Source organism: Osmia lignaria, chromosome 14, assembly GCF_051020975.1.
Source record: "Osmia lignaria lignaria isolate PbOS001 chromosome 14, iyOsmLign1, whole genome shotgun sequence".
Lineage (NCBI taxonomy): Eukaryota > Metazoa > Arthropoda > Insecta > Hymenoptera > Megachilidae > Osmia > Osmia lignaria.
The window spans coordinates 5,872,837-5,892,022 of record NC_135045.1 but is presented as its reverse complement, the minus strand read 5'-3'; the positions used below and the strand labels follow the sequence as shown (position 1 = coordinate 5,892,022).

The 19,186-nt window shown below is 37.4% G+C and overlaps 1 long non-coding RNA gene across 1 annotated transcript in view; it reads left to right on the top strand.

The window, feature by feature from the left end:
* The first annotated feature begins 4,538 nt into the window (after window positions 1-4,538).
* The window catches only part of LOC117605589 (uncharacterized), an 89,673-nt gene continuing 75,025 nt past the window's right edge, over window positions 4,539-19,186 (top strand). Inside the window, exons 1-2 of the long non-coding RNA XR_004581744.2 lie at window positions 4,539-5,471; window positions 5,539-5,670. This is a non-coding gene — a long non-coding RNA (uncharacterized LOC117605589). The remainder of the gene's footprint in view (window positions 5,472-5,538; window positions 5,671-19,186) is intronic.

The following is a 19,186-nucleotide window of genomic DNA, read 5'->3' as shown; positions in this document are numbered from 1 at the left end:
CTTCTTCTTTTTCTTTTCTTATTCTTTGCTTTGCTTAGAAATAATATTTGGTATTGTAGTGGATACGTAAAATACGTGCCGTGTTTAGATTACCATCGACTCCATGTTGAATTTACCTTCTTTTATGACGTCCCGCATACGCATTGTACATTACGTATTAATTTTGTTAAATATATCACCATTGTTCCTTTTATTCGATCCCTCGACTCCTATAGATGTCTTTTACATGATCATTTAAGTATTTTCTGAATACTGTCATAATACTCTATGAATCAGTATAATTCCTTTTGTGACTAACAGCATTACGTATCAGACTTTTGTATTACATTGTGTTCTGAGCAATAATGGAGAGTTATTCTAATTTAAAAATGATTGGTATATACTTGATATAACTTCAAGTAACATTAGAAAGTACCTAGAGAGTAATAAGATCAATGATAAGACGACTAGACGAATGCCTTAAAATGCAAGGTGGTCATTTTGAATTTTAACCATCTACCGTGAAGGTAATCAAATGCAATAATGCAACGCAAATGATTAAATACTTCGTGTCATTTATCTCGTTTTCACTAATTCAAATAACTCGTATAAAAAGAATGAAGTTTGCAAAGTAATAAACAAACGTAAACTTTGGTTAGGGTAAAGTGGCTGGTCGGTGTTTCCTTGCAAGTTAGGAATGATGATCTTCTCCCCTCGATCCGGTCGAACCATTAATTACCTTTATTGAGCTTCTGTGCCGGTCTTGGCTGTACTTGTCGATCGGCCCTATCACTGCCAATCAATCTCGGTCACAACAGCGGTGGAGCTTCGTCAAACGTCCCGACGAAATCAGCCAATCTACCGCGGGACAATGGGCCAGCATGATTCGATCGTGTCTCGTCGGCTTTGCATCAACTGGCTGCCTCTCCTTTTCTTTGCCCCAACATCTATACCTCGCCCCACACAACTTCTTCTTTACCTTTTTACTACAGCCAAAGACGGTGAAAGTATTACGATTGTCCGCGAGACTCGAGCATTAACCCTTACGCTACGAACACCGTGTATACAGGGCTACCCAAAAAGAACGTCCTGTCAAATCTGAAGTTTTTTTGTCGAAATATAAATTAACTCAGTATGTGTTATTCAACTTGCAAGAATAATATTTAGATTTTTACTTACATAACTAATTTTACTTCCTGTGATAACCGTAGGTACTCGTATTAATTAAGAATCTTTTTCGAGAAATCTGTTTTCAAAGGCGTTATTTTTATTATTTCTAGATATAAAATTTAACACTCGAGCTAACAGGTTCAACTCGACCGCGATAAAGCGAAATAGTAAGTTAAATCATTGAGAGAGGCACTCATTGATGTCGCAGAGTTTTGTTAGGACCGTATATTATACATTTGGAATATTTGGAAAATCTTTAATTTTTTGTGGACTGTTGTCAGAATAAAAGCATAGAAATACTTAGATGAATGGTAACTCGTACGTACTGATACGTACTGAATCTTGGCTTGATCTCATTATCAACACTTCTCATCGCTCGAATCATTCAAGCGTTAACGAAATACGTATTTTTTACCGATTGGCGAAATTTACGATTGTGCTATATCTTTGCAGTAACTATACTTCTACGCTTGAACGCTTTCACGACTTCTCTTAGGAGACTTTGTTTAGTTCATCTTTTTTGTCATAGTGAACATTATTTTTTAGATAACTTGTGTTTAAATATATGCAATGATTGATTCTAAAGTAACACTTGTACTATTATGGCTGTCTAGCGGATCATTTAAGTGCTATTACATTATTTAGGGAGATTTAGTTAATGGAGCTCGGAATGAGCGGATAGCGGGGTATAATATGAGATTAATTCAATGGGTAGATCAATTCATCTCGCAATAATTACGGATGAAATTGAAAATTCATCGAACTGCACTATTTATCACATTTGATATCGTAGAAAATATTTAAATAATTTTAACAAACTCTATTTTTTCTGTTATTCAGAAAAATGTATCAAAACCAAAAACACGTTAGCTACTTTTTAATTTCTCTGCAATTATTTAATTATAAAATTAAGTAATTAAAATAATTGGTAACTCGAAGGAGGAACGTCTGTTTTTACTTATTACTTCCTGACAGTTTGGACGATGTGGGTATGTGACATCTGAATAACTGGCGTCACGTTTTCAATTTTCTACTCACCGGTTCGGCAAGCTGTCCTTACTCGTTAAGTATACTGACAGCATCACTGGAGCATTCCCCTTAGATAAATTAAAATATCGATCGGGACACGCCAATTATAAGTTTGACGTTACACTAATATCAACCACGTCAACGTGTTCACATGAAAAGTTGTACAAGACGTGAATGAATATTGCGATAAATATATCGTATTGACATTTAAAAAACGCCGTTTTTATTTGTAAAATGTGCACTGAATATTTTATTAAAAAAAATTGGAAGAATATTTATTGCTAAAATAGAAAACTATCACTTTAATAAATTCTATAATGTGAAAATATAATTCTGGATTTTCTTGCTTTAAATTTTCATTTCAAATTTTATCAAATTTTAAAATATTTGCTGATAAAATAAATATTCCAAATTTTTTAACGTTAAAATATATATTTAAAAATTAACTTCGCTAAATAACAAATCAGTGCTTTCGAGGTGTTTTGCAACCGATGTCAGAAAATTTTCTTTTTTTGTGGTCTGACGATAAGCAGTTAAAATCGTTTCATTTTCGGCGAAGTTAATCAAGCGTTACTTTGCTATACGTCAATACCAGGCATTTGCAAAAATCCGTTTTTTGTTCATTTATTTATGTACACGCATAGTTTTGTAGTGTGGGTATTTTTTTACGTTTCAGTCAGAGAGAAAGGGGAATTTTGACGCCGTGGACAACAATATCGGGCTGTGTAGAGGCAGAGGCAGTGGCAGGTAGATGGTATGCAGACGTTGACTAGAGTCAGGCCGGGGTGGTTGTGCATTTAGCGAGCTGTCGCCCCCAACCAGTCCGCCGTGTCAGGCTACTGACAGTTTTCATTCCGCGCATACTTGACGTGCAACTGGCTCCTCTTCGCCCGTTTCGTTCCTACGGAAAGCGCCAACAACGTGCCGATCGTTTAGATTAATTATTTCGCCGAGCCACCGCTTTTCTTCTCGTTTTTCTAACAACCTTAGCCATTCCTTTCAGACTGGTTTCTGTCTACCTAATGATAGAATAGCGAACACTAAGAATATACAGGGTGTCCACGATAAGCCTGAACAGTTCTTTATTTCCCAATTAATTAGAGATACAAGAAATTGTTTCTTTATATAAGCATTGCATAATACCAAAGGGAAAAAGAATTTCAATAATTTTGAAAATCTTATACATCAGCTTGAAACTGATATATTCTTAATAAAGTTGGTTTTAATTTGATTTACAGTTAGGTAAGTCTTATAATTCAAAGAGAGTATATCCTCTCGTTAACTTGTTGAGTAAATACATACATATTAAAGAGAATTGCATGCTAGACATTGCAGTGGAAACCGATTATCGGTTTGACAGACACTTAATAATGGCTGTAACTGCTAATTCGTCTATACTTACATATGTGCGTTTATTAGGCGTCAATACTAATGGAATGTTCGTCGTTGAAGGGTAACTAGTAACATTAACCTCTCAACGACTGTTCATCGTTTCTGTGGAGACGAACCATTAGAACGAGTTATTTCATAGATAACTGTTTGTTAACTATATGCGCCATTTAAACGTTTTAATCAGGTAGTATTAACTTTTTAATTATTCCAGCAATTATCTGAGAAAATTATTCTTTGTGCATCGAGATTAAAAAGAGTTTCTCGACGGAGAAGTATTAGTATTTTGTGTAAGAATGCTTAAGCGTTGAAGCTTCGAAGTTCCGCAAGTCATGGGATATAATAGTCTTTACTCAATAATTTATTAATTTAGCATGATACAGCGTTTGATTAGATCTTTCAGTATTTTTTAATCTTATAGAAATGATAAGCTTATTATAGAGAAATAGAACGAATTTAAAAATATTTTTGGTAAAATATTGAAAGATTTTTTTGACTTTTAATTCCAGTAGTATTCTTAATTAAATAGCTAGTATTGAAATACGATAATTAGTGCATTATTGAAATTTTCCTTTTTTAAAAGTCCCTGAAATAACATCGAACCATTATCTTCCATTAAAAAATAAGAGGTAAGTTTCTGTTATTCGTGTCACGCTGTCACGATGAATAGATAAGCCCAATATAACGAGATGTTATTTTCGGTGACAATTTCAAGCGATAAAGGATGAAGAATGATAACATCGATGGTAATTCATTATTCTCGCGTTATCTGAACGTCAATAACGGCGATTAGATCGATCGTGATTGATCGATTGATCGTTGTAAAGACTCGATTTATTTTGACGATGAATCTTTTCAAATATCAAACCATTAAAATTAAAATACGTGAGAGCAATGTTTTCTTATGAAATAATAAGAATTTTGCGATATAAATTTACATAGGGACCCCCTAAGTCATGATCCCTCGAAAACAAAGGCATGTCCAGCCTTTTACATCTGTAGTCACTGCTAAACTGAAGCAAAGTATAAAGTAATTAAAATTTCTACAAATTAAAGCAATTGTCTTGCGATCTAACGTGGAAGTATTATTATAAATTACTGTTTGACTTTTAGCAAACTTAGCGTGGTTGAAAAACGCAGGTAACGCAGCTGGATAGAAAGAAACAAAAGCGGGCAAGATGGGAGAAGAGAAGAGAAAAGTAGAGAGTGAAAGAGGAGAAGACTATAGGATAGGTGGAAGTTCGATTCAGGGCGAAAGGGAAGGATTAATGGCGCAAGCGGGACACACCGCGGCCATAAATCGCCGCACGGCCAGGAATTACCGGCTCGCAACTTGCGAAATATGACGGTCTCATAAATCCGAGTCCACTAGCCCGCGCGCCTCCATCGACTATGTCAACTAGCCCCGCTTCCAATTCTCGCTGCTATGTCGCGATCTCGCTTCCGCCTCTAACTCTCTGCCTAACCTCATCTCCCTTTCCTTCTCTCCTTCACCCACCATCTCTCTTTCGTGTGCGGGAGAATCCACCGTGCACTATGTGTATACGTTTCAGCTTGGCGTGCAACGGCCATTTATAACTTGCGCGCCTGGAAAAGCGAGGTCCATAACCTAATACGTTCGTTCCGCTCGCCGACGAGAGGCGAGAAAGGAGTTAAACAAAGAACGGGACACGACGATTTAGAGGACGGGGATAGATGTATGGAGACACCGGTGTGTCGTAATGACGCGCCACCTCGAGCAATCAGTTCACTTACCCGCTTTGCCGTGCTTAGAGATTTATGTCTCTTGCCGCGATTTTCGTTTCGCGCCTCGCTATTTCATTCCTCTTGCGCTTCCTCGGAACGTTTAATCCCCTTTCAACTGTGTATACGACGTCGAAGATTGTTTATTGCAACAGGCGCGGGTACAAGCTATAGCTAGAACAAGACTGATATTTTAACTTAACACGTTCAGTACGGGTGATGTTCCAGGACACCATACGAACCCCCCACCAGCTGATGCCTTAGGACAGGGCTGATGAACTTCTCTGCCAGGAGCTACATGAGGCGCACGGACCCCTCTCTCTCTCAGTCGATTACCCCATCATCAGCAGGCTAGCCACGGTACGTACCCTTTGTTTTAGGTTTAGAAATAGTACTTTAAGCCTGACTTTCCATTGGGCAAATGTCCGAGGCTAGTGGATCTTGCTAGTACGTAGGGGCTAGAAGGTCTTCCTCACCCCTAGGTGTAGAGACATAGGACAGTGCTGTCCAATGGAGCTCTAGGATGCCCTACAGAGGAGAAACGATTCTATTTTATAGGGGTACCCGTGAGATACTCGAGTAAACGAAATTGCCCACCTCCCTAGGCAGCTGTGAGATACCTCAACGCACGAGACAGTCATTTTCTTCATTACCGACACTTATCGACAAGACAGCCGACTTGAGAATCGAGATTCTGCATTTTTTCATGTGTATCTCACAGCTACTCGGGTATCTCATACAGCCGGGTTCGAATCAATAGCTCTACATGGAAAAGCTCAAAGCTCCCTTGGACATCCCTGACATGGGGAAAGCTAAGGACATGAAATAGAGGACTATGGTTCCACAATGGAAGATTTTGTAGAATATCAATGTGCTTTATGCAATATATTGAAATGGAACCTTAAAACAGAACACAGTATGTGGTCCTGAACGTTGTGACACAAATGGGCACCGCTTCTTAGCGGTTTAATTTATGATGTGGTCTTATCGCGGCTGAGCTGCACCTGTTACTCTGAGATCGAACGTGTTAACAGAGAATGTGAACGAAAAAGAAAGAAAATGAGAAGTAAAAAGACTGCTTCCTCCACTCGCATTACAGTTTATGTCATCGCTGTCCGAGGCTTATCTTCAGAATAAGCCGTGCAAACTTGAACGTCAACAGTTGATGGCATCAGCAGGAATTCTAGTAAAATTTAATGCATATATTCTTAAATATCCTTGAAGAATAGATATACGTATTTTGTTTATATAAAGTTTTTTAATTGCTTACTATGAATAGGTAGAACACTGTATACGAGAATATCAGACAGAACATTTGCAAAATGGTTGTACAGAAAGGGAGTGTAACAGTGCTGGAATTAATTTCTTGATTACGCGATATACACCTACGTGAAACATGCTATGCATATGAAAGAGCAGCTTAAACGGAGTACAATAGCCGGGGTACTTTCTAACCATGCTAATGCTTTCGCTTGAATTATTCTACAATTTTCACGAAATTGTCTCTGAATATGGTTTATAGACTTATTAAGATTTAAGAGGATTACGAAACCACCTGCAATGGAAATACTGTTATTACAAGGAAATAAATAATTATTCAAACGTCATCCATACTTTGTCCCAAATGTAATAAGACTCTACTAAAACTTTTGACTGAAATCAATTTCCTAATTATGTTTGATGTTTGTCTAGTAATTTTCCTTCGAGTGGAACAAATAATATAACGGTGTACCACTTTTCATTTAGAGCCGCAGAACACAATGAATGTTTACAGTTATTAAAATAGCGGTAATTTCGATGCGTGTGATAACTGAGAGTTGTTCGAGTACCCGATATCAGGATACCAAAATAAAATATTCCTAGCGCAGATATCCAACTGCAGTTATCTGCAGAAATTGAATTTATGGCTGGTCCACCGGCTATTAAGCAATAATAATTTGCATTGGCGAACGTTCGCTTATTGATTTTATGTAGTCTTTCATTGAAATTGTAATTAACAGAAGTTTTAAATGTTGTACGTTTATTATTTGCACATTATGGATGCTGCAGCATCGAAAATGTTTCGATTCAACGTATCGTACATTATTTGCTTTTACAATTTTAGTTTAACGCTGATTTAAATCAGAATTTATGAACATGGTCACGCCCGATTGGGAATTATTAACAAACGACACGGAAAATTCTTTATAACGTGAAAGATTACTCCATTTGAAGTATTAATGTTGCAATAAAAAATGTTTGCATTCGTTTAAAAATTTTTATAATAGCTCCCTTTTCAATTATTTACCATTAACGATAAAATAAAATCTATTAAACGTCCATTCGTCCACTTAAGCTAAAATTTCTCATAAATCAAATAATCACACTTATTCTTCTTTCTTAAATGAAAATAAACGATTTCTTCAATCAGCTGGATCAGCTGTAAAACCTTGGTACGTCTGACGAGAAATCTTAATTTTTATATAATGGAGACGAATAAATTGGAAGGATGGCTCATAAAACAAAACGATTCCATCGTTGATCATAAATTTTCTTCCCGTTAATTAATTTCACGTTGAATATTTACGTAAGCGTGAGAATGTAGCAACTAGAAATAGGAACGACGTAACAAGATCGTATCAACGCGTACACCGTCATATATCGTGAAATTTATGCGTTCCATAAAATTTCCTGGCAACGTAAGGTCTATCGAAATTCATAAAATTATAATAATAAAATGTTAAGGCAGCTTCAATTTCGTAGCACATCGATCTCGATACGCGATTATCCCGATAAACGTACGATTTGTGGCGAAAATGAAAAACAAAAAAAGGAAAGGCAAGAGAGAAAGAATAATTTATGGCTGCATAACACTCGGCTTCATTAGTTTCCATTCGATTATGGCAATGGACGAGAGGAATGCACGAGCTGTCCCGCAGGTTGGCTACACCATATGTATCTACCATGAAAGGCGGGCAGAGCTCGTTACCATTCATAACGTTATCTGAAATTATAAAGTATCTCGCATTTCATATCTTTCGCTCTTTCTCGTATCTACTTAACGGCTGCCCGACAGGCTTAATCGACCGTTAATCGAACGAGCAACAGGCAAGTAACCTTAGTGGAAACGAGACTTACAACCTGACAGCTATACCTTACCTACTATGTTACGTGTGTTTCTCGGATATTAGAAAAGTCCACGCACACACTGAACCGTAAAATATGCTGGACAGCTCTTGATGGCTGTACGATGACGGTAAGATACGCGTATGTAGGTTTCGTGTACGTGTATTAAGGCGGCGTGTTATATAAATCACAGAAATAGAGACGCTTCGGGGATTTACGAGGAAGAAACATTGATAGAAGCAATTAAAATTGAGAGAAATGCAAATACTACATTTTCTCTAAGAAAGGTGTCAAGATGTGACTTGGTAATACATATTTCAATGGTAAATAACCGATCTGTTTATCGTCTTTACACTTTACAGAACTGCTCCAGCTTGCCTATAATGTTGATAGTAAAAGCAATAAATATAGTAGTTTAATTATTTTTTTAATTGGAAGGTACGTTAATAGAGTGGCTGCCAGAGTAAAAATAATTAAGAATAATTAATATTTTTTTTAATAACAATTTCCTTTGAATTTTATATAGACACACGTTGTATAGGAATGTTAAATTGGCAACGAGATCCGAAATTAGTCATTATTTATCGTAAAGGCTTTGATTATCTATCCCAGGGAAATTCATAAAATATATTTTGTAGGTCTTGTTATCAGAATCTCTTTGACGGCTGTCAGACATATCTAATTGATCGTTAATCGAGCGGCTAACAGGCAACTAGTTTTAACGGAAACGAGACTTACGAGCTGACAGCTGTACGCAAGTGTAATTCTTGGTGGTAACGGTGAAAAAACGAGGGGACCGAACGAACCTTAAAGGCGGTGCTAATTGACGGGTTGCCAGTTGCAGCCGCGAGAACATGTGAAACTTCTTGTTGTCACCTTTCGACTTTTCTGTCTTTCACCACGATACTATAATTAATCCCCGGCACGTTACAATAACCACAGGAATCATTGAATGATTGTGATTAATGTTGAAATGTAATATGTAATCGAATTCGCAATTGCCCACTACCTCTAGAATTATGGTTGCATACTCATGATTAACTCTCGGACGGCGGACCATGGAGAAAGTCCACAGTTTTAATTGAATCTTGTATTTCACATTATTTTTTTTTTGCTAAATTTTACACTGTTCCTTTAAAAATTATTCTCTTAGTATATGAAATCCTATATTTATATTCAAGTGCATATATTATGCGTGCATAGGAAATAAATGAAAACGGGATATGATTTGTATTATGAGAAATTTATGGGTATTAACAGTCACCTTTCACGTACTGTGTAATATTTCAGAAAAAATACGGCTGTTCTCGGAGAACGAAAGTACTTTCTAGATGTATGTTCGCACATTTTCATTTTTATTTTACTTTCATTCCCTTTCAAGAAGAATTATTTTAAACGATTGTTGATTCACAATACTGAACGCGTATTTATGCAGGACGTAAAAGCTGTCGAGAAAATGAACACAAAAATGTACAATTACTAAATTAAAACCTATGAAACATAAATAAATAAATAACTTAATTTCTGTTGAATGAATTCATTTTAAGCAATTAAATAAAAAGAAAATCATGAATTTTGCAGAGGTATTTGTTACGTGTTTAGCTTCAAAGTAAAACGAGTTATCGTTTGGCACGTACCTACGTAAACCCGTAGGTGATCCAATACAAATCACAAGAATTTCGTAGAGGTAGGCTCGATCGTAGATCGTGGACATGGAAAATCTTCTTACCTACTGCTCGCTATTTTCGTGCGTTACCGAGAATCGAAATGGCCGACGATTCACTTTGAGCGGGCTATCGCGATGCCGAGCGTATAAATCGACGGTAGATAGGCCAGTTGATTCTGGATACGTGTAGACACGAGCGAGTACAAACGGGATATAACCACATGATAGGATTTTAACCTGAGTCGATTGCTGGACAAGCAAGCACATGTATGTATTGAAAGTAATCTATTGTCGGATTACTTTGATGGCGTAGCCTGCCTAAGCGGATCAAAGAGAATCTCCTCGTCTCTTCTCTTTCCTTCTCTCTTTTCCTCTCTTATCCGTCGACATTGCTTGATCTCTTTCTGTCTTCACTTCGAAACCATTTTGTCTTACAATTAGATATTTCGCGAAGATCAGTTTAAGTTCTAACCACTATGTACATTAAAGTTAATGGATGCATTTTTATTAATAAAACTTTTAATTTTTGACTATACTATATTTTGCCAGCGATAATACCGCTTCTCTTTCTCGGTATCGTTAAATTTGGCAAAGTTAGCGAAGCCGCGCAGGAATAAGTTTCTCAGTGGCGTCCATTACACTGGGTGCCGCTTAGCGTGTACGGTGTGAATGCGACGTAATGTGCAGTCTGCGTGAATATCAAACGATCTTACACGCTCTGCTTTGCCTTTCATCTTACGCTGATTTAACAGCGTTGTAAAAAGAATTGGATCGTATGTAGCCAGTCGTAACATGGAGGGGAAAGGAGGGTAGAGATACATAGGAAGCCATCAGCGGAACTAACAAAAATAGACGCTGAAAGGTTTGTCACACTGGTCGTTCGTTCGTTCTTGTCCTCTTCGTTTTATCGTTCCCGTTTTCCTCCTCTTTCTTGCTTTCCCTCCACTTCCCTTGCTCTTTTCTTTTTTTTCTTTCTTTTTTCTTAACCACGAAGAACACGACCAGGACGTTCAGAGGGATGCATCGATAGTATGTCGAGTGAGTCACGCGTGTATGTATGTAGCTCAGGATGGAACGCAAGGCGCGTTCATCCGGGCTTCTTTAAGCCTTCGACTTACGAGTTGTGCCCCTCTTTTCGAGACATCTTTCATGCTTTATCCGCGCACCGTTTCCAGCAGCTTTATGCGTCACAGGTGCGACCGCTCGTTCGGAGATTGCTTTCGAAAATTATTTTATTCCGTTGCTCGAACCGTTTTAGAATCATAAACATTTTCACGCTCGTTCTGGCAGGCTTTACTTTCACGGAAACCAGATTGTTTCGTTCGTTTGTCATATTACAATTTGAAATATTGTTTTTCATACGAATCCGGAGACGATGCATGTTCCACGATCGTTGGATCCGATCGTAGCAATTTTTTGGAAATTTATGATAGATGAAAGGAATTTTAATCCTTTTTATGCATTTGAAGTTACAACTTTCCTCTGGTCGACTGCTTAATATTAAAGATTAAGACAAAATCTAGCAATTGTTTGACACTTCTTTACAGACTTAAACATTGCCGTCGTATATTATCTTTCGTATAAATTAGCGTTCACACAGATTTATACACGTTAGCGTTACGCTACGACAGTTCGTCGAGAAACGTGGGAGAACGTTTTAACGAGCGTTAATCCCGGAGTACAATGATGCTGCGAAGAAAAACGCAGCTCAGGTGACGAAGGAAAGATAATAATTGCCGTTCCCACAATGACTAACGCGATTACAAGATTGTGCAACGACTTTATTACTTTCGTCGTGTCGCAACATTCGCGTACCCTACTCGCCTCGGGTGTATCACATTCATTATCTCTGCGCGGGTAGACGTGTGAAGAAATTGATTTAACCTTCTCTCTAAATAATAGCGTCTTAAATCAACTCGATTTATTGTCGATCGGTATAAGATTCATTTACCTACTTGCAATTAGCTTTTAAGCGTATACATTGCAAAGAGCTGAAGAATTTAAAGAAATAAGACAAGGTAAATACAAAGTACAATTAAGACGTCTGAAATCTTGTAAAAACGCATGGTTATTAGAAGGTAATTAAACAGGTAAAGATGACGGGGATGGGGTGAAATGTAATGGAAGGTAAGCGGGAAGAAGGGAGCTGCGGTTACGGTGAGGTTAAAAGCGGTTGTAGCATAATTGTGCTCGTGCTATGAAGCGTAGTCCAGGGGTGAGATGCAACATATTGCCCCGTGGCCGACTCTTATCGACTGGGGGCAGACAGGCGGGCTGGTAGGAAGGTTGGCTGGTTGGCTAGCTGGCTGGCTGGCTGGCTGGCTGGATGTCGGGCAGATTTACGAGGACCGCTCGGATAGCAAATGATAAACGCGAGTCGAGATAGCTTTATTTATTCGCGCCGTGCCTACCAGTCCCTTCGCCACGCGTTCTAACGCGGCGATTGTCAGTAACGCGTATGTATGCACAACGGGATTCTGCCAGGCTGGCATGACTCTTTGATGCGACGACTTTGTTTTACACGTGCTGACAGTCGACCGCGCGGCATGGATGTAATTTACGCACCTCGAATTGCGACGGACATTCAATACCGTCTCTTGTACATTTTTCTTTCTGATTCCGAATTACTTTGATGATTATTTAAAATCAACAATGCACAAAGTTTTTGGAGAGTTTATTCGAAAGTTGTCGAATATAAAGGTTTTTAATTTAAATTATTTTTTGTGTAATTTAATCATATCGAACAAATTGTTTATTTTAGATACGTTCCATAAATTTCAGTTTAACATCTACCTCTTATCCGTTCAAACATTTGTATCATTAAAACCTAGATGACTTTCAAGTCAGCATTTGTAAGAGACAATTGGCCCATCGTCACTTTTAAAATGCAATTATCCCTCGCAAAGTTTATTTCACATAAAAGTCGTAATTTCTTTCCAAACCCTTTACGATCCTCGGTGCATCCATGGCTAAGGTATAATTAAAAGCGAATTAAATATATTTCTGATTTATTCAACTAGCGCGTAAGATTTACATTATTAACCAGGTACGTATGTTTAATTGTACGTATATAATGTATTTTTTAACATAAAAGTTATAAATCTTTTAATTAAACGAAAAGAATGTGGCATATAACGAATGTTTTCAAACTATTTTAACATGCCTTTCAGATTACCGTACATTATTGATTGTTGGCGGAAATTTATACGCTCTGCTCGGTTGAGTTACGAGTAGAAAGTCGATAAGGCACATCGTGTTTGCGGTTCAGGAATAACTCGGTATATTTATGATATTCGTTTCAATTTTATCTAATCGCTGTTAGGGCCATTAATTCTTAGTAGCTGCGAACAATTATGCTTTGCGCGCGTCTTCCTGAAACTTTCTATTATTATCTCGCATTTATATGCTTGTTACTCTGTTTTCTTCGAAATACCCCTTTGCGTAGGTATACTTCTGCGATTCGAATGTTATCCCACTTAGTAACTAGTTAAACTGTGATTTTACCATTCAATAGGTATGATTCATAAATTTCATTTTATCAAAAATAGGTAGATATACTCTCATAATTACGAATCGATAATAACGTGTACGTTATATCGCGTGAATGAACGTTCCTTAGCCGCGCCATTTTGACGAAAATTGACCATTTTCATAACCGTTGGTAGCGCGAGACCATAGTCTGGAGGAGAAAAGAGAGCTGACGATGAGGACGAACGTAACAGCTTGTATAAATTTGAAAGTGTGTACAGACGGTGACCATTTTGCTGCGGAAGCAGCCTTTCTTTGAAACGATCCTCGTAAGCTCGACATAAAATAACTCCATTTTCACGGTGCCATTGCGATGCTTAGCACCTGGAGTGGAAGTTACAGCGTAAGCGCGGCGGCAGCAAGCCACATATACGCCTTGAAAAATACACAGGCGACGGTACGTTTATGGAAATGCGTTTGGCTTATCTCATATACGCTAAACAAACTGAAACTTCGGTGTTTCACCTTTTTCGCTTGCCGAGGAGTTCCGGAAAACGAGCATTTATATGCGGCCGTCTTTTAGATCGGCCAATTTGCACAATAAAAGGGTTACCGTCCTCTTTTTCGTTCGCCGACTTTGTCACCTCAGAAATTTTCTAACTGAAAACAAAGCATTGTAAGTACGAGACACTTCTCATTGTTCCTTTAGAATTTCTTTTCTGTCGTTTCTCATATTTAATAATTAAAATTGACGAACAAATTAAAATTCATTTACTATATCTAGTAAAAATTTATTTTTCATTTATTTTTAATCGAGAAGAAATGATTTTTAACCGTCTATAAAGGACTTCAAAGAGATTTTACTCTAAAATGGAGAAAGGTAAAGAAGAAATGACGCGAAAAAGATGAGAGCCACTGATCTTTCATGGGTTCTTTCACAGCAAGCAAATGAAAAGTTAAGAAGAAGACGCACGCGGTGCCTTGTCGTATCCGCTTCGCTTGGCATAATGATTAGCAAGGGACCCGACATGGATACACACGTAGATCGACACAGACGCATGACGAGCAAAAGATTGACACAGACATATATCAACAATTATTTGAAATAAAAAATTATTTTTAAATAATTTACCTTGTTTCAACATAAAATAAGATTACTATTGCAGGAAGACGATTGATTAAAGATAATCTACAGCATTGAATCTAATACAGTAGGCTCTCGTTATATTGCCACGTGAGCGATTTGAGCATACCAGCACTACCCTTTCACTATCATAATCTACGAAAATGATACATACATTTCTATCTTCCCTATTCCCCTCTAAATGAGAATTTGAAAGCTCGACAAAGTTTCCGCTCCTACAGTGCTGTCCGCGGCAATATAACGAGAGTCTACCATAGTGGAAAACAATAGTATTTATATGCAGAAGAAAAGGATTTTGAAATGAAATTACAGTATCAGTCTACTTTGGTACTAGCCACACCTCATACCTTTTTCTTTTGAAATAATTTATTTGAAAAGTGTTGTTCACATTTGTGTATAGAGTTGTAGCATGCAGGAGAGTGAAGCAACTGAATAAGAATAGGAATAAGAAGAAGAAGAAGACGAAGAAGAAGAGGAGGAGGTGGATGATAAAAAGGGAAGAGACAGATTCGCCTATCCCGTGTGCCTGTCCCGTTTGTCCGTGCACTGTCGGCGGTATGCTTCATGTCGAGCTGACAGCTCGTATCTACATTCTGCCCGCGAGAATCTTTATAAGCGTTCGTGGGCGAGTGACGAGCTCGATGACTGGCGGGCGTGACGCCTGCTGCCTTGCCTGACTCTGCTTGACTGCCTTCCTTCGTACCTCGTTACGACGTGCCACAGGGGCTGACACGAAGGGCACGGGGAAAGGAGTTACGATGCTTAGCTATTGCACGGGACAAGCGTTCGATCTGACAGTCATGAATTTCCGTCGGCTTTCATCGTCCTTTCCGTCAGCTCTCTGTTAGAAACTGCTCCACTATGCCTTGATCGGCTTGTTCTACACGCTCATCTCTTTCGACCCACCCATGTCCCCTTGGTCTTACTCTCTTTCTCTCTCTTCTTCATCTCCTTATTCTTCTTCTTATACTTCTTACATCGTGAAGGTGGATCCAATTTGCATCCGTTCCTTCTAATTAATTGCTTATTTTTATTTAGTCGTTTCAAACGTCGATCGTTTCAATCATTTTCTCTGAATTGTTTATTGAAATATTATTCTTCGCCTTTCTATAATGCAAAACATTTTATTACCGAAGAATAAACATTGTTATCTTGAAAGTATGTTTAAAATCAAAGAAATATTTGTCTAAGGACAAGCTATCTTTTTTTATACTTCCTATTTATAGTTGCCATTTGCTTGCATCTGTTACTTCCTGTTTGCGAACGCAAACAACGCGAATTGTGTGGAATAAGAAATTACCCTGTTTAAGTAGCACAGTCATGATTTTCAAATGATTTTCATTATCCTTGCTGTTAATTCTTTAACAGGAACTGGCATAATGTCAGTTATCTTATTCCACGCAAATGTTCTTCAAACAGGTATTTGCTGCGAGCTGGAATACAAAGCACTTTATCCTTGCTAATCCGGATTGTTCTTCGCAAAGGCGTTCCCTGGAAAATTATAGTATAATGAAAAGATTAAAAAGGTTTAATGATATAACGCTATTTGATCTGTTTCAATACCTATAATCTCTAAGTAACGTTGTTGTAAATGAATGTATTATCAATATATGCCAACGGGTTTATTACATACTTAAGTATATTTACTACATTGATTATATTTATTGATTGCTATATTTTTTTCTGCAATTTCATTTTATTGTTCCGATTCTTTTATTCTTTTATTCCCTTTGAACCGAGATTTTTCATACCTGCTTTAACTGTTAACTGAACCGTTTATCTGACACCAACACATGACACGTTTGCATTGTACATTTCGGGTGAATGGGGGTTTTACTAGAATCCAGACATATTTACGAACCATTGTGACGTTACAGAACGTGACTTCACTTCCGCTGGAATAGACTTGCGTGAAATTCATGTTACCAGAACGTATTATGGTAATGGGTCTGCTTTTTGTTAGGAACGAATAGGATTTCAATACTTTATTTGTTCAATTGGCTTTTGGACTTTCGAAAGTTTTATTATTTACCAGTGTAAGCTGGAGAAGTCAATAATACTTATATTTCATTATATTATATAAATAAATTACGCTTTTTATTTAGGAACTAAGAACTTTTTGTTTCTTTAAAAGGAAAATTAAAATTAACTTAATTTATATTTAATTGAAGTTATTGAAAATTAATTTATAATTTTGCTAAGGGTACTTCACAATTTTAGGTAGCGTTGATGTATTAATTTGTCAAAATTTATTACACTTGTTCTGAATCAGCCTGTACCTAATGTGACGTTGAACAATTAAAGAAAAGAAATATCGACCTTAATTGTGGAAATGATAAATGACACACCTGTGTCCGGCGTGTTTCGTGTCTTTTCGAATGTCAGCGACATTGCAGACCGCTGCCAACGAACGTCCCACATTTGAGGACTAGGAAAGAGGCTTAATTAAGAAGACATAAGGGTGTCGGCAGCATGCTTTTGGTTATGAAACGTACCCATTAGTTCTTCCCGTGTTTTGTCATTTATCTCAGCGTTCTAATTCGAACATTTTTTAAACCTTTAAACGCAGACGATGAAACTATTTTTTTATACAAAATTTTTGAATTATAGAAGTCTTTTCTTTTTTTTTTATTGAATTAAAATTTAATATATCACAATAAATAGTTATTGGATCTTACAAGACAAAATAGATGCTGCAGAGTGTGTTATAAGGTAACGGTTTAAATAAAACTGAAAGAAACGCATAAAACAGTAGGTTCTGTTTTTTCAATTCAAAGATCCTGTTGACTGACATTTCCCTGCAACTACAACGATTTAGGTGCATCGAGTGAGTTGAAATTAAGTTGAGAAAACTCACTTAAGTAGAGGGTAGACACGCGGAAGATCAAAGGAACCGCATGAGTGACGGAAACCAGCTGCTAGACGATGTTCGCCCGACTGTCCAGATTTATGCACCCATTTTCTTCCTTTCTCATGCTTCTCAAAGCACTGTTTTTGTATTTTTGTCTCTGTTCCTATTACGGTTTATGTAAGCGGCATTAAGGGTTTATGCCTACCGGTCGTCTCCGGTGACTGCTAGATTTTTACAACACTGGTATTCTTATAAATGAAGAAGAACGAGATCAGACGATGTAGAAGCATCCGCTGAGAGCATTTCAAACAGAGACATCTGAGACATCTCTTTGATATTAACCCTTGTACAACGGAGCCTCGGTCAATCGTATACAAAGATATTAACTTAAAGTTAATTTATTTATAAGTTTCGAAAGAAAGAAATTCATGTATGAATGTACGATATTAAATTAATATTGGGGTTCTTTTCGTGGTCCGCCGTTCGATAGTTAAGAGTACTGTGTACCCCAAAATCAGAATATTTGACTAATAGTGAGATTAGTTCGTTTGTCATATCTCCCAATGTTCTGAATTTTGAATTTGACTATCATAATACCTACAACCACTCCAATAGCACATGAATAGAGGTCCTAAACAGCATACATAATCCAAATGCTGATAGTCAGATTTTGGTAAAATTGTAGGTAAACCCTGTTAGAATTGATCTAGGCCACCCATAAGTGACCCATGCTACGCCACTGGGACTATAGCCAGCACACAAAGCGCGTGTATAGACAGTTGTTTAGAATTACAACACACAGAGATAACTACCGGCATGAGATACATAATGCAGCAGGTATTGTGAACCATACCGCGCCCTCCTGCATACAATACGCTCTACCGATGCATTCTATTGTTGTCTTTCGGAATAAACTCAGTCAGCCACCACCTCCCTGAGGCTCTATATTATCTCCATGCATATAATACATGCAGCATTCACGAGTCTCGTTTAGCCTGCCACTTTACTTGCTATGTTTGACGGAAGAGTTTTCGAAATGACTGTGTTAACTTCGTTTACTTGCACCCTTTCAAACTTTCTACTACGAACACCGTGTCAAGAACACTTTTCGAAAATACGCGTGGGCGATCCATTCATTGCGATCTTCTTGCTACTAATATTTACCCTTTACATAATAAGAATTTCAAAATAATTTTGTTTACCGTTGACTTGAGAAGCTCGAGAAATACGTCGAGAAAGATATTTAGGAAATCACAGGTACAGCAAGTGTACCAAAAATTCATTCGAAGAAAGGGGATTCGTTCGGTTAATTATATTGCAAATTTTATGTTGCAACGTTCGGTATCTAATTACCTTCACAGGAGATGCTTGAAACGAATACCTTGCATTTGAAGGCTTGCCATTGATCTCGTTAATTATCTTTCAAGCTCCTCGCTTTAGCTCTGTGTCATTTCTAAATTAAGATAAATCCCCATTATCGCTCTAAACACAATGTAATACAAAAGTCTGACGGGTAATGCTCTTATTTGCGAGAGGATCTGAAGCGATTCACGTAGCATTATGATAGTATTTAGGAAATACTCAAATGATCACATGAAAGATATCAAACATTACTTGCAAACAGAGTGAAAAGGGTAATAAC